Genomic DNA, 11,750 nt, shown 5'->3' on the forward strand with positions numbered 1-11,750 from the left:
TCTTCACTCTGAGGCATTATCTTATCCCTGACAGGGCTCTCATAACAGGCCTGTCTCTCCCATTACCACCCGTCTATTTGCTAGTCAAAACCATTGTGACAGCCTCTGGAAATCCAAATCACCTCAATCACAGCTCATTTGTGGGAGAGGGAGGCATGTGATGAGTGTATCACAGGGAGGGACCAGTGTCTTGCTCTGCAGGTGCCTTAGGGAGGGTGTGCCTGCCCGACAGCCCGCCCAGTGGGGAGGAAATTTGATGTCAGGTCAGGGAGACGTCTGACCTTAAAATGGGTCACTACAGATCCACAGGTCTTGGATTGCTTTAAGCCAGAGGGGTCTTACAGTACTATTACATTCTTGGTTTAGCCAATCTCCCAATCATGTTTGAGTGATCTGCTAATAGTCTCATGAGAAGGATATTACTGTAATGGATTCTAAAAGAAACCTTACATGAGTGATATGTCAGCTTTCAGACTGATTGAACACAATGTACTGTACAGACTGGCTAAATTGAGAACATGCGTTCTATCAGTAAGAGCTGCCATAACGGCTCCATAAAAGATAGGCCCACATATAACTGAATTTGATTGTAAGCATTTCCAAAATATCAGAATTACTGCGCTTGCTGTGGAATTGAGAATCTGAACAAACCATATACATGTATTACTCAGTACTAAAGCCTCTAATGGGGTTTTCAAGCCTGTGAATATTGCTTTAACCATAGGGCTTGACGGACATTAATTAAAATGTGAATTAGCATGACGAATGGTATAGGCAGCAGAGGCATGACTGCACTCAAAACTAATCAACAGCTCACTGAAACACTATTGGCACTTATGAAGCCCCAAATTACATATTTAGAGGCAAAAAAATCTGGATTAGACAAACTACATCTTTGCATTAGCAGCTGCCTTCCTGCACTGAATCAGCGCCAGCAAAAGTGCCATGTATTGCAAAGGCCTAGCATGTATGTGAATGACAACAAGGCAACACAGACTGTACTTACCAACCTGGAGCAGCCTCAAAGTGTTCCATGTTTACTGCTTCTCACAGCCCATCAGACCTGAACACAAAATAGGCTTATGCTGTTATAATACACATTTAATCACCACTGAGTTATTTTACACTTCAAATAAGTTTCCTGTTTCTAAGTTTATTCGCCACGTACACAGGATACAACAGGTGTAAAACAGTACAGTGAAATTCTTACCTTGAGAGCTCTTTCCCAACAATGCAGAGATAATAATATTATAGAAAATAAAATAAAAAGTACAAATAAAATAAAATCACACAAGAACTAAGATGTATTAAAGAAACATGAGAATGCAAGTATATTCAGGTCAGTGCCAGTACATTTTTCAATGTGCAGGTGTACTGGAATAGTTGAGGTGGGTTTATACATAAAAAGTGACTGGTAGTAGGAATATATAAATACTTATGGTAATATACTAGTGGATGCAATAGTAAAGAGCACATATTACAAGTTAGCCTATTAGAAATGGGGTTTTGAATGAGGGAAACAAACTTCTCACATAATTTCCGATATGATTGATATCCTGCTTTGTGTCTACCCTTTTACTAGTGTACCAGCCTAACAGACTGAATAGAGGTTGGTCTCCACAACTTTCTAAAACAGCATCATCATAGGCTTGGTTCACACACAGAGATACAGTAGAATATATTAACACGTAGGTTTTCCTACCAGACAGGAACCATATGCTTCCTCATGCTCGCCAGATCTCAGTAGAAAGTAATTATGGCAGATAGAATGTCATCAATCGATCCCTCTGCTTTTTCAATCCTCTCAACCATAACTGTCAGAACCCCATTAGAGTTTATTTACTGATTGTTTGTGGATGGAAATGCACATTGTTTCCCTTGACTGCAAGGGAGATGCAGTGTTTCAGCTTGGAATGCAAATTAAATGTGACATTGGAATGATGCCTGGACACACAAAGATAATTCCGGACCAGATAGAGGTCTCCTCTATCTCGCTCTCCACCCCCTCCATCTCTTTCTTTTGTTTTCGAAATGCACTGCCATCGCACTTTCATGGTCTGTGTGGCAACAGAAAGGTGTAGGCCTAAATAAAATCTATAGTTTTGATTCTTCCACAATTATTACACTGTAATAAACAAGAAAAAATGCCAGTTTTGCAGTTAGGCTCCTAATCATTTTCATTCAGATGAAAGGGGAGCAGTGCCTGAACTGTCTGTCCATTTGTTAGATAATCGTTAGCCTACATGTTGTTTTCTTCTATAGGTGTAAATATGCCAAATAACGGTTTGTTGAAGGTGAAAGTACAGCTCAAAAAGTAGGCAGACTATGAACAGGTGTTGCTTTGTAGCCACACCACAGCTAATTAAAACCTTGGCTAAGCACACACACACACAACATGTGTGTATGCAATTAAAATGTAGACAGCAATCTTCCTTCCTTCAGCCAAAATATTTCATTCTCCTCATCTGCAACTTAATTATTTATTGACAGCTGGCTTTGATGACAAATGATAAACTTCACAGTACTAATGAAGCATGGAATTACATTACCTGATGAAGGAAGGCTTTGCATGTCTAGAATGACAATGCTGAGGCAGTCTAGTTCACTAAATTATGGGATGAATAACATTATATAGACAGATTTAACTGATTGATGAGCAAATCACATTTCCTTTGTCAATGCCATGAGACTCAAACTATGGACTTTTAGGTTAATAAAAAAAATTATAGTCTTGACTCGGCCACAAGCTCTCCTTGGTTACAATCGACTTCCTCTAAAAAGGTATGTCTTTGTGCAGTACAGTATCTGTGCTGAGTGTCGAGTGTGTTTATTGTTAAGAACTATACCCGGAGGAGCAATCAGTCTGAACTGAAAGAACCATGGACCTGTCTTTGCCAAGCTGAACATTCAGACATCCAATATCTGCTTAAAATCATATACATCATACTGAATTACCAGACAGCTTCAATTGATGGGCACTTGAAAGAAATGTAAGGTGCCTTTAGTTCCTCCCCTCTGCAGCCATAAGTATGTAGCACCCCGTAAACAAGCCACTTAGTGGGCCTTCCAAGAATTCCTTTTGTCTTCTCAGGTCATGTCTGATACTGTCACACTCTGACCATAGTTTGCGTTGTTTGTTTCTATATTTTGGTTGGTCAGGGTGTTATATGAGTGGGCATTTTATGTATGTCTAGTTTGTCTGTTTCGATGTGTTTGGCCTGATATGGTTCTCAATCAGAGGCAGGTGTTAGTCGTTGTCTCTGATTGGGAACCATATTTAGGTAGTCTGTTTTGTATTGTGGGGTGTAGGTGATTGTTCCTGTTTCCAGTGTTCACGGTACGGGACGGTTTCGTCTTCGTTCATTTTGTCAGTTTATTGTTTTTTGTTCGTTGTTCAAGTATTCTATTAAAATTGATAATCATCACGCTGCATTTTGGTCCTCCTCTCTTTCGCCCGACGAAGAACCTTACAGATACAGTGCCTTCAGAAACTATTCATACCTCTTGACTTATTCCACATTTTCTTGTGTTACAGCCTGAATTCAAAATTGATTCAATTAATTTTTTTCTATAATGACAAAGTGAAAACATATTTTTAGAAATTTTAGCTAAAATATTGAAAATGAAAAATATTTTTTACCTAAGTACATTCTATACACCCCTGAGTCAATATATGTTAGAATCACCTTTGGCAGTGATTACAGCTGTGAGCATTTCTGGGTAAGTCTAAGAGCACTGCACACCTGGATTGTACTATATTTGCCCATTATTCTTTTCAAAACTCTTCAAGCTCTGTCAAATTGGTTGTTGATCATTGCTAGACAACCATTTTCAAGTCTTGCCATAGATTTTCAAGCAGATTTAAGTCAAAACTGTAACTCGGACATTCCGAAACATTCACTGTCTTCTTGGTAAGCAACTCCAGCGTAGATTTGTCCTTTTGTTTTAGGTTATTGTCCTGCTGAAAGGTGAATTTGTCTCCCAGTGTCTGGTGGAAAGCTGACTGAACCAGGTTCTCCTCTAGGATTTTGACTGTGCTTAGCTCCATTCCGTTAATTTTGTTATCCTGAAAAACTAAATCAGACCTTAACGATTACAAGCAGACCCATAACATGATGCAGCCACCACTATGCTTGAAAATATGGAGAGTGGTACTTAGTAACGTGTTGTATTGGATTTGACCGAAACATAACACTTTGTTTTCAGGGCAAAAAGTTAATTGCTTCTCCATATTTTAACAGTATTACTTTAGTGCCTTATTGCCCTCTCAGCTGTGGCAATTTTACACACATAAATACACACAGAACAGGTAGCCTACATTCAATATAATACATGAGTTGAATCAAAACATGTTTTACTCCCTAGATCATGAGTTAATGCTTGGAGTCTTCACAGATTGTGTGACATAAAACACCACCTTTCTTTCCTTACATTAATGACAGTGTTATTTGCAATTTTTAAGCATTTAACAATTTAATTAGAACATTGAACTTAAACCCTGTATGAATCATGAAGAACTCGGAAAATGCAATGCAAGTATGCCTACGTAACATTTCATTATGTTTCATTGTGAAGACAGTTATAGGTCTATGCCCTTGCAAAATCGAATGCTTCTAACTGAACTCTTCTAACCAAAAGAGTCCCCTTACAGGCCTACTGTCATTAACGTATAGCCAGCCTTTTGTTGGCTGGATTGGATGCTCATTGGTGTCTAGCTGTAGGCTAGTGATATTGTCGACCATCAGCAGCTGATCCAGGAAAGAAAACAAATATTGATAGAAAATAAAAGGTAAATAAATGGTCTACTACTTCTGGCCACGGATGGCATGGAGAACACCAGTTCCCGCGCAGACCTGAAAAACAACACAATGAGCGCTCTAAACAGCTGACTGACAAAAGCAAACAATGATAAATCAATGTTTAGATCTAATGCATTGGAATAAAGGCATAGGTCATTTTTTAAATTAATGACACATTGGAAAACAAATGGCAAAAATTAGGAAATGCCAGTGAAAATATATGCGTAAAGGAGCTCAGCTAAGGCCGAAATCCAGCAGTACTGAGTGGACAGTGCCAAGCATATAGAATATATTGGTTTAAACCATGGCAGAGAGGTGGGGGTGCTCATTTCATTTGGAAGATTATATTTTCATATTTACCACTGTCAAACCTACCACCTTACCACTTAATTTGAAACAAATAGGAGAATGGTTAAATTTGCATTATTTAGAGACCACCCCCAAATTTGACTTTTGTTGCACTTAAGAGAGCTAACGTCTCATCAATAGGAGCTGAGCCACCCCTGGTTCCCCCGTCTGTAACTGTTTTAATGTAACCATTGGCCTCAAGGGGAAATCCCTGAGCGGTTTCCTTCCTCTCCGGCAACTGAGTTAGGAAGGATGCCTGTATCGTTGTAGTGACTGGGTGTATTGATACACCATCCAACGTGTAATTAATAACTTCACCACCATGCTCAAAGGGATATTCAATGTCTGCTTTTATTTTATAAATGTTTTTTGATCTACCAATAGGTGCCTTTCTTTGAAAGGCATTGGAAAACCTCCCTGATCTTTGTCGTTGAATCTGTTTGAAATTCACTGCTCGACTGAATTTCGCACACAAAATGAGTCCATGCAACTTATTATGTGACTTACGCAAATTTTTACTCTTGAAAACATTTAGGCTTGTCATAACAAGGGGGTTGAATACTTATTGAATCAATACAGTTCAGCTTTCCATTTGATTAATTTGTAAACATCTAAAACACATACACAAACATAAACACATAAAACATTATTCCACTTTGCCATTATAGGGTATTGTGCATAGGCCAGTGACAAACAACTGAAAGTGTCTACAGGCCGATGGCACATGCTTTACACAGGGGAACATGAATATCAATTTGCCTTGCATGCTCAGAGGACTCTACATGTTGCTAGGAGATAAGGCTCAACAAATTCAGAATAAATTCTTATTGGTTTAATCACAATATTGGCTAACCTCTGTATAACACTAGCCCAAGCTATAGGAACTGAACGAAGGCATCTTGAAAAAGATATATTCCAGATTCTCAAATGACGTCTCAAAGAGGAACATCTCAGAATGTAAACACTGCAAAATAATCTTTGCAAAACACCAACTAGGCGTAATAGCTAAGTTTAAACTTCAGTCATTCATAATTCTTAAGCAAGAAAAGATGCCATAAGGCCTCAAACTATCCATGCAATAGGAATCAAAGGATGATAACAAAATGGAAATTAATTAGTTGGCTTTCTGAAGAATTTGGGAGGGATATACTCACCCGCAAGGATGGTGATCTTATCAAAGGGTGTCTGATATCATGTTGGTGCATTTCATTAAACCATACGTTAGAAGAACTAGGCTATGTGCTGTACTGTGTCACAGGCAGTCCTCTACTGGACTTAACGTGCTATATTGGACTGTTTGTCTGACAACGCCATCCAGGTCCATCTATCATTATCACTGTATGTGTACAGTATGCAGTGACTTTTTTGACCTGAATGCCAAAACATTCAGGAGATAAAGGTACTCAAAATTACCCATTTTGTATACCCCACCATACCACCAGACATCCATGTCTTCATCACTAGAAAAGATAAACGGTTGAGTTTGACATCATTTAAAAGCTTACAAAACAGGGTTCTCAAACTATTTGATTGTTTATTGAAAAAATAATGTTTAATAAAAATAATGAAATGTTTAAGCATTTAACGTCAATTATCAAAAAATGTGTAAACTCTCATTCTTCTATTTGTTAAAAAAAAATGGTAAATAGGTTTGACAGTGGTAAATATGAAAATAAAAGCTTCCAAATGAAACGAGCACCCCCACCTCTCTACCATGGTTTAAACCAATATATTTCTATGTGAGTGGCACTGTCCACTCAGTACTGCTGGATTTCGGTCTAAGTTGAGCTCCTTTACGCATAGATTTTCACTGGTGCTTCCTCATTTTTTCCATTTGGTTTCCAATGTGTCACTGATAAAAAATATCCTATGCCTTTGGACTAGTGACCGGAAGGTTACAAGTTCAAATCCCTGAGCTGACAAGGTACAAATCTATTGTTCTGCCCCTGAACAGGCAGTTAACCCACTGTTCCTAGGCCGTCATTGAAAATAAGAATTTGTTCTTAACTGACTTGCCTAGTTAAATAAAAATTGCATGTAAACTCAGATTTTTTAAAAATATTATATTTGCATTTGTTATAGCTTAGACCCTACTTCACATCATCTGAGTTGATCGTGTTGTGCCCAGCATTGGTTGAAACACAATATGCTCTTGAATACAGGGTGGGTGTTATTTCAATCATAGAAATATAATTCATAGAATGGACCTATCCCTTCAGACCATTGCAATTCCGCTGGTACAACATTGAAATTAAAATGTCATTTACTTTTTTACTTTAATTACTATCACAAACATGACCGCCGGTCCACCAACTGTCGAATGTCAACTTAAATGGTCATTTCTATTCTAAATGTATATGATTTCAATAGGTTTCCTATGGAGGATTGACAGTAAAATTGTAAACATATTCCCATTCAAGTCAACATTCTCTGATGTGTGGACCACCAACAATCTTTGTGGTACCATTTCAGAGTTGAAATTTCAAATGTATTCCCATTTTAGTACATTTACCCACCCTGTATTCAAGAGCAAGTTGTGTCTCAACCGATGGCAGGCACAACACCAAAATCTTAGATGATGTCAAATAGGGGCTTAGCTACACCATATGTGAACATATGTGTTTTTAGATAATTAACATTAAAAAAACATTTAAAAAATAATAAACGTTTTTTTTTTTACCAGAAATGATCAAATAGTTTGACAACCCTGTTTGTAAGCTTTTAAATTATATAAAATCTCAACTGTTTATCTTTTCCAGTGATTAAGACATGGAAGTCTCATGGTAGGGTGGGGTATGTAAAATGGGTCAACTTTGAGCACCTTTATCTTTTGAATGTTATGGCATTCAGGTCGAAAATGTCACTTTCTGAGCACTTCTACAACGGGCAAATATTTATAGATGGTTTCATTCAAACCAAATGGGGTGCTGTCAAAAGTGACTGGATTCAAATGTATTTACCCTATGGACAGCACCAGTGCCATATATTAAGAGAGTTGGGCCAGGTTTTAGAACGGCCGCCACGTTAGCGCCTTTATTCTGAAAATTGGTGATGTACCAATAAGAGAGAGACTCAGATAAATCCCTACGTCATGACCTGCTGTAAAACAAGCAATACAGATCAGCGAATTTAACAGACGTTTTTATTGATTAGCATTCGGGAAGTCCGTACTGTGTTGTGGTGTCAACAAATTGCATATACAGTATGACTCTGGACAGCACTATCCTCTGTAGGCGGTGGGCCGAAGCATCGGATCTGCTTTAGTTTTGGAGATGATCGCCTTCTGGCGATGGAGGAGCTGTTTTTTTATTTATTTACATATTGCGTATTTCATCTCAACACATTTGCGTTTGTTGGCAATGTTAATTCTTGCAATTGTTTTCAAAATACGTACTTTTATATTTGTTCGCTGGACAGGCAAACGCTGCCAAGTACTAAACAGTGAATCAATCAAAACTCTTCCTACCCAGGTACCATCTCTGCTGATCACGTCTGCCAATCATGTTCTCTGTACCTAAGATACATAAACACAGCTGGTGACAGCTCAGAGATCTCTGTCCGACAAATTGCTATCAAGTCTTTTTAATATTTGTAATCTATTTAGTTATAGAAACATGATACCATCAATCTAAAATAACTCCCAACTTTACTTAATCTTAGCAATGTAGCTAGCTAGCTAAAATAAGCAGACCTGTTGCTAGTTGGCAGCAGCAGATACTGTAGCTTTATCTCCAGCATGCCATTCTGGGACAGGGAGCTTTAGCTATCATTATTCCAAGTAATAATTTAAGACTACAATACTTGTCCCATAGATTTTTGTAAAGCTAATAGAGTCATCAAGGCAGGACTCCCAAAACATAAATGCCACAATATCCCTAGTCTCGTAAACCCGACCCTAGGCAGAAGCAGTGACTAGGGTCTGGTTTCAAGGGTGGACTCTTTTGACAGAGGAACTAAGTCACAACTATATCCAAGTGGCATAGACGTATATAGACGTAGGCAGTTACGTAGTTCTTCTATGCCAAAAGAGTCCATCATTGAAACCAGACCCTAGTCACTGTGTTGCCTAGGGTTGGGATTTTGAGACTCCAACTAGGCCTATTGACAGGGTTAATGTAATAGGATGCAGAGCACCCTCCCTCTATCCTTACCCTAGTAGTCTAGTTATTGTCCTTTTTTTTGACTGTCAGGATGTTCATTTCTAGGTCCTAAACTGCTGTGATGATTTATTTGATTCATTCATGTCTCCCATGACCTATTCAGCTCTCCTCTCCTCTGTCCTGCTCCCAGAGATCAAGCACGTGCTATTCACCAAGCATGGGCTCACTCACCTGTGAGGAGAACCATCCTACTGCAGTTTGAACTAGCCCTGCCATCACTATTAGACATTGAGACCCCATATGCATTTGTCTGTTGTCTTTTCTTTGTGGGTTTTGTCTTACAGTCAATTAGAGTTGAAGAGCACCAACTACAGATACACATGCTTGTTAGGGAATCTCAAATACTCAATTCAATATAGAATCAGTTTGACGAGGTGAAAAACAGAATGTTTTACTATTGTAACATGCAGTGATGAGAACTCCATTGTCCCTGTCATGAACCCAGACTTTTGCCGTAGATGGTACAGTTATCGTCTCTGGACTACACAATCTTAAGATTGCATTCCGCTAAGGCACTTCTCTCTCTCTACATCGGTTGTCTACATTGGTGACCAGGGTGGTATCCTTTCGATACACCTATGGGGCCAGGGCACACAAGTGCTCCTAGAGAGAGGATGGCGGCGGGGGTGGGTGTACTGAAGCATGTGTTGATGACAGATACTTCAAATACTGCCTGAGACAACTTTGCTATTTGTCTCCATACTCAAATGGTGAAACACTAAATGGGAAGTTCTTTGTTCTAATGTATAGGCATGAAAGGTACACTATGGAAAACATGCATCACACTCAGTCATATTTAGTAGTAGAATAATGGATTGGCAAACATTTGGCACTGTCAACTTTGAAGGTTAGTAGGAAAGTAACCATTTAAACCAATCAATTCACATTCACTGGACATTTAGCCTTTGAAACTCAAACATTCATTTCCCAACTGCTTTTTCTATAATCCTGCAGGCTCTTTATCATTCTCTATCATTGGGGCGGCAGGGTAGCCTAGTGTTGGGTTAGTAACCGAAAGGTTGCAAGTTCAAATCCCCAAGCTGACAAGATAAAAATCTGTCGTTAACCCACCATCATTGAAAATAAAAATGTGTTCTTAACTGACTTGCCTAGATAAATAAATTCTTCATACGTTATATTAAAATGCATTCAACATTATGCATGCTGACCATGGTATTGGGCAGCTGCTGACATTTGAGAACTCATCTGATTTAGAATCAAACTCTGGTCATCTTATTGCAGAGCACATTGTATACATTTTGCCCAGCTGTTTTTAGAGAAAATTGTATTGCAAGGTATAGTCTATGTGTAGGATATGCCATGTTGGCTAATATGCAGCTGTAGTTTTTAAAACTCCATTCTAGCATACATGACACACATAGTTGTATCTATACTTTTTGGGGGTTTATGCAAATTATATGACTGAATGTTTCTTTAACCCTTAGACTCATGAGATTTGGCCTGTATGTATAGGGATAAATTGAAATGTTTCTTACAGAAGAAATATGGAAAGCATATGTATAACCATGGAAGCAATGAAAAGGGAACAGTTTAGAGATTATGGGAAAAGTATGACTAACGGTGAGGACACAACAGTTCACCTGACAAGACTGAATCCAAACATAACTTAATTTTATGTGCATTTTAGATTTACTGTACATTGCCACAGTTAAATATTCTGGATACATTCAGTAACATAATAATATTACTGGAAAGGTTGGGTTAGGTGCAACATCTATATGTTGCCACACACCTCTCCAAAGTGTACACAGTTGCTAAGTCATTTCAATGAATTTTAATGAGTTAAAGAAGTCTTCAACTATAAAGTTGCTATTTTGAGCTCTCCTAGCTGTGCCGATGAGGAACTAGAGCAAGCTCACATGTGGTTGTTTTGTTTGTAAAACAGCCCTGCGTCCTCGCCTTTACAGAATTACTGTTGTTCACGCAATCCAAAAAGAGTCCATTATAAATTGCAACCTGGGTAGGGTGGGCATCATTTGAAAGCTTATTGTATTGCCAACATGACTAGCAAAATTATAAAATATGATCTTACAGTGTTGTGTTTATCACAGTCCAAAATGCATACGCGTATGCACAGCAGTGTCCTAGAATATTGGACCATTGGCTTTCATACTTTGAATTCTCAGTGCAGCTCAAGAAATTTCTCTAACTGTCAACACATTCAAATGAAGAGGACCCGTACCAGAACTGCTTTGGTTGAGAATTGTGGGGAGGGAGGTGCTCGATCAGGCTGTGCGTTTCCAGTGTGTGGTGGTCTCAGAGCAGTGTAGCTATGTCACAAAGGGCACTGGACTATAGCACCTCAGCATCAGTAGACTATGATTTACGCTTTACGCTTTCTCAAGGCAATTCAGAGAAGCAGATGGTCATTTTGGTGCACATAGAATGCAGTCCTAAGTGTATTTAGATGTGTGAGCCGCTG

This window comes from Oncorhynchus mykiss, chromosome 26 (genome assembly GCF_057628025.1).
Source record: "Oncorhynchus mykiss isolate SJ-2025 chromosome 26, ASM5762802v1, whole genome shotgun sequence".
NCBI lineage: Eukaryota > Metazoa > Chordata > Actinopteri > Salmoniformes > Salmonidae > Oncorhynchus > Oncorhynchus mykiss.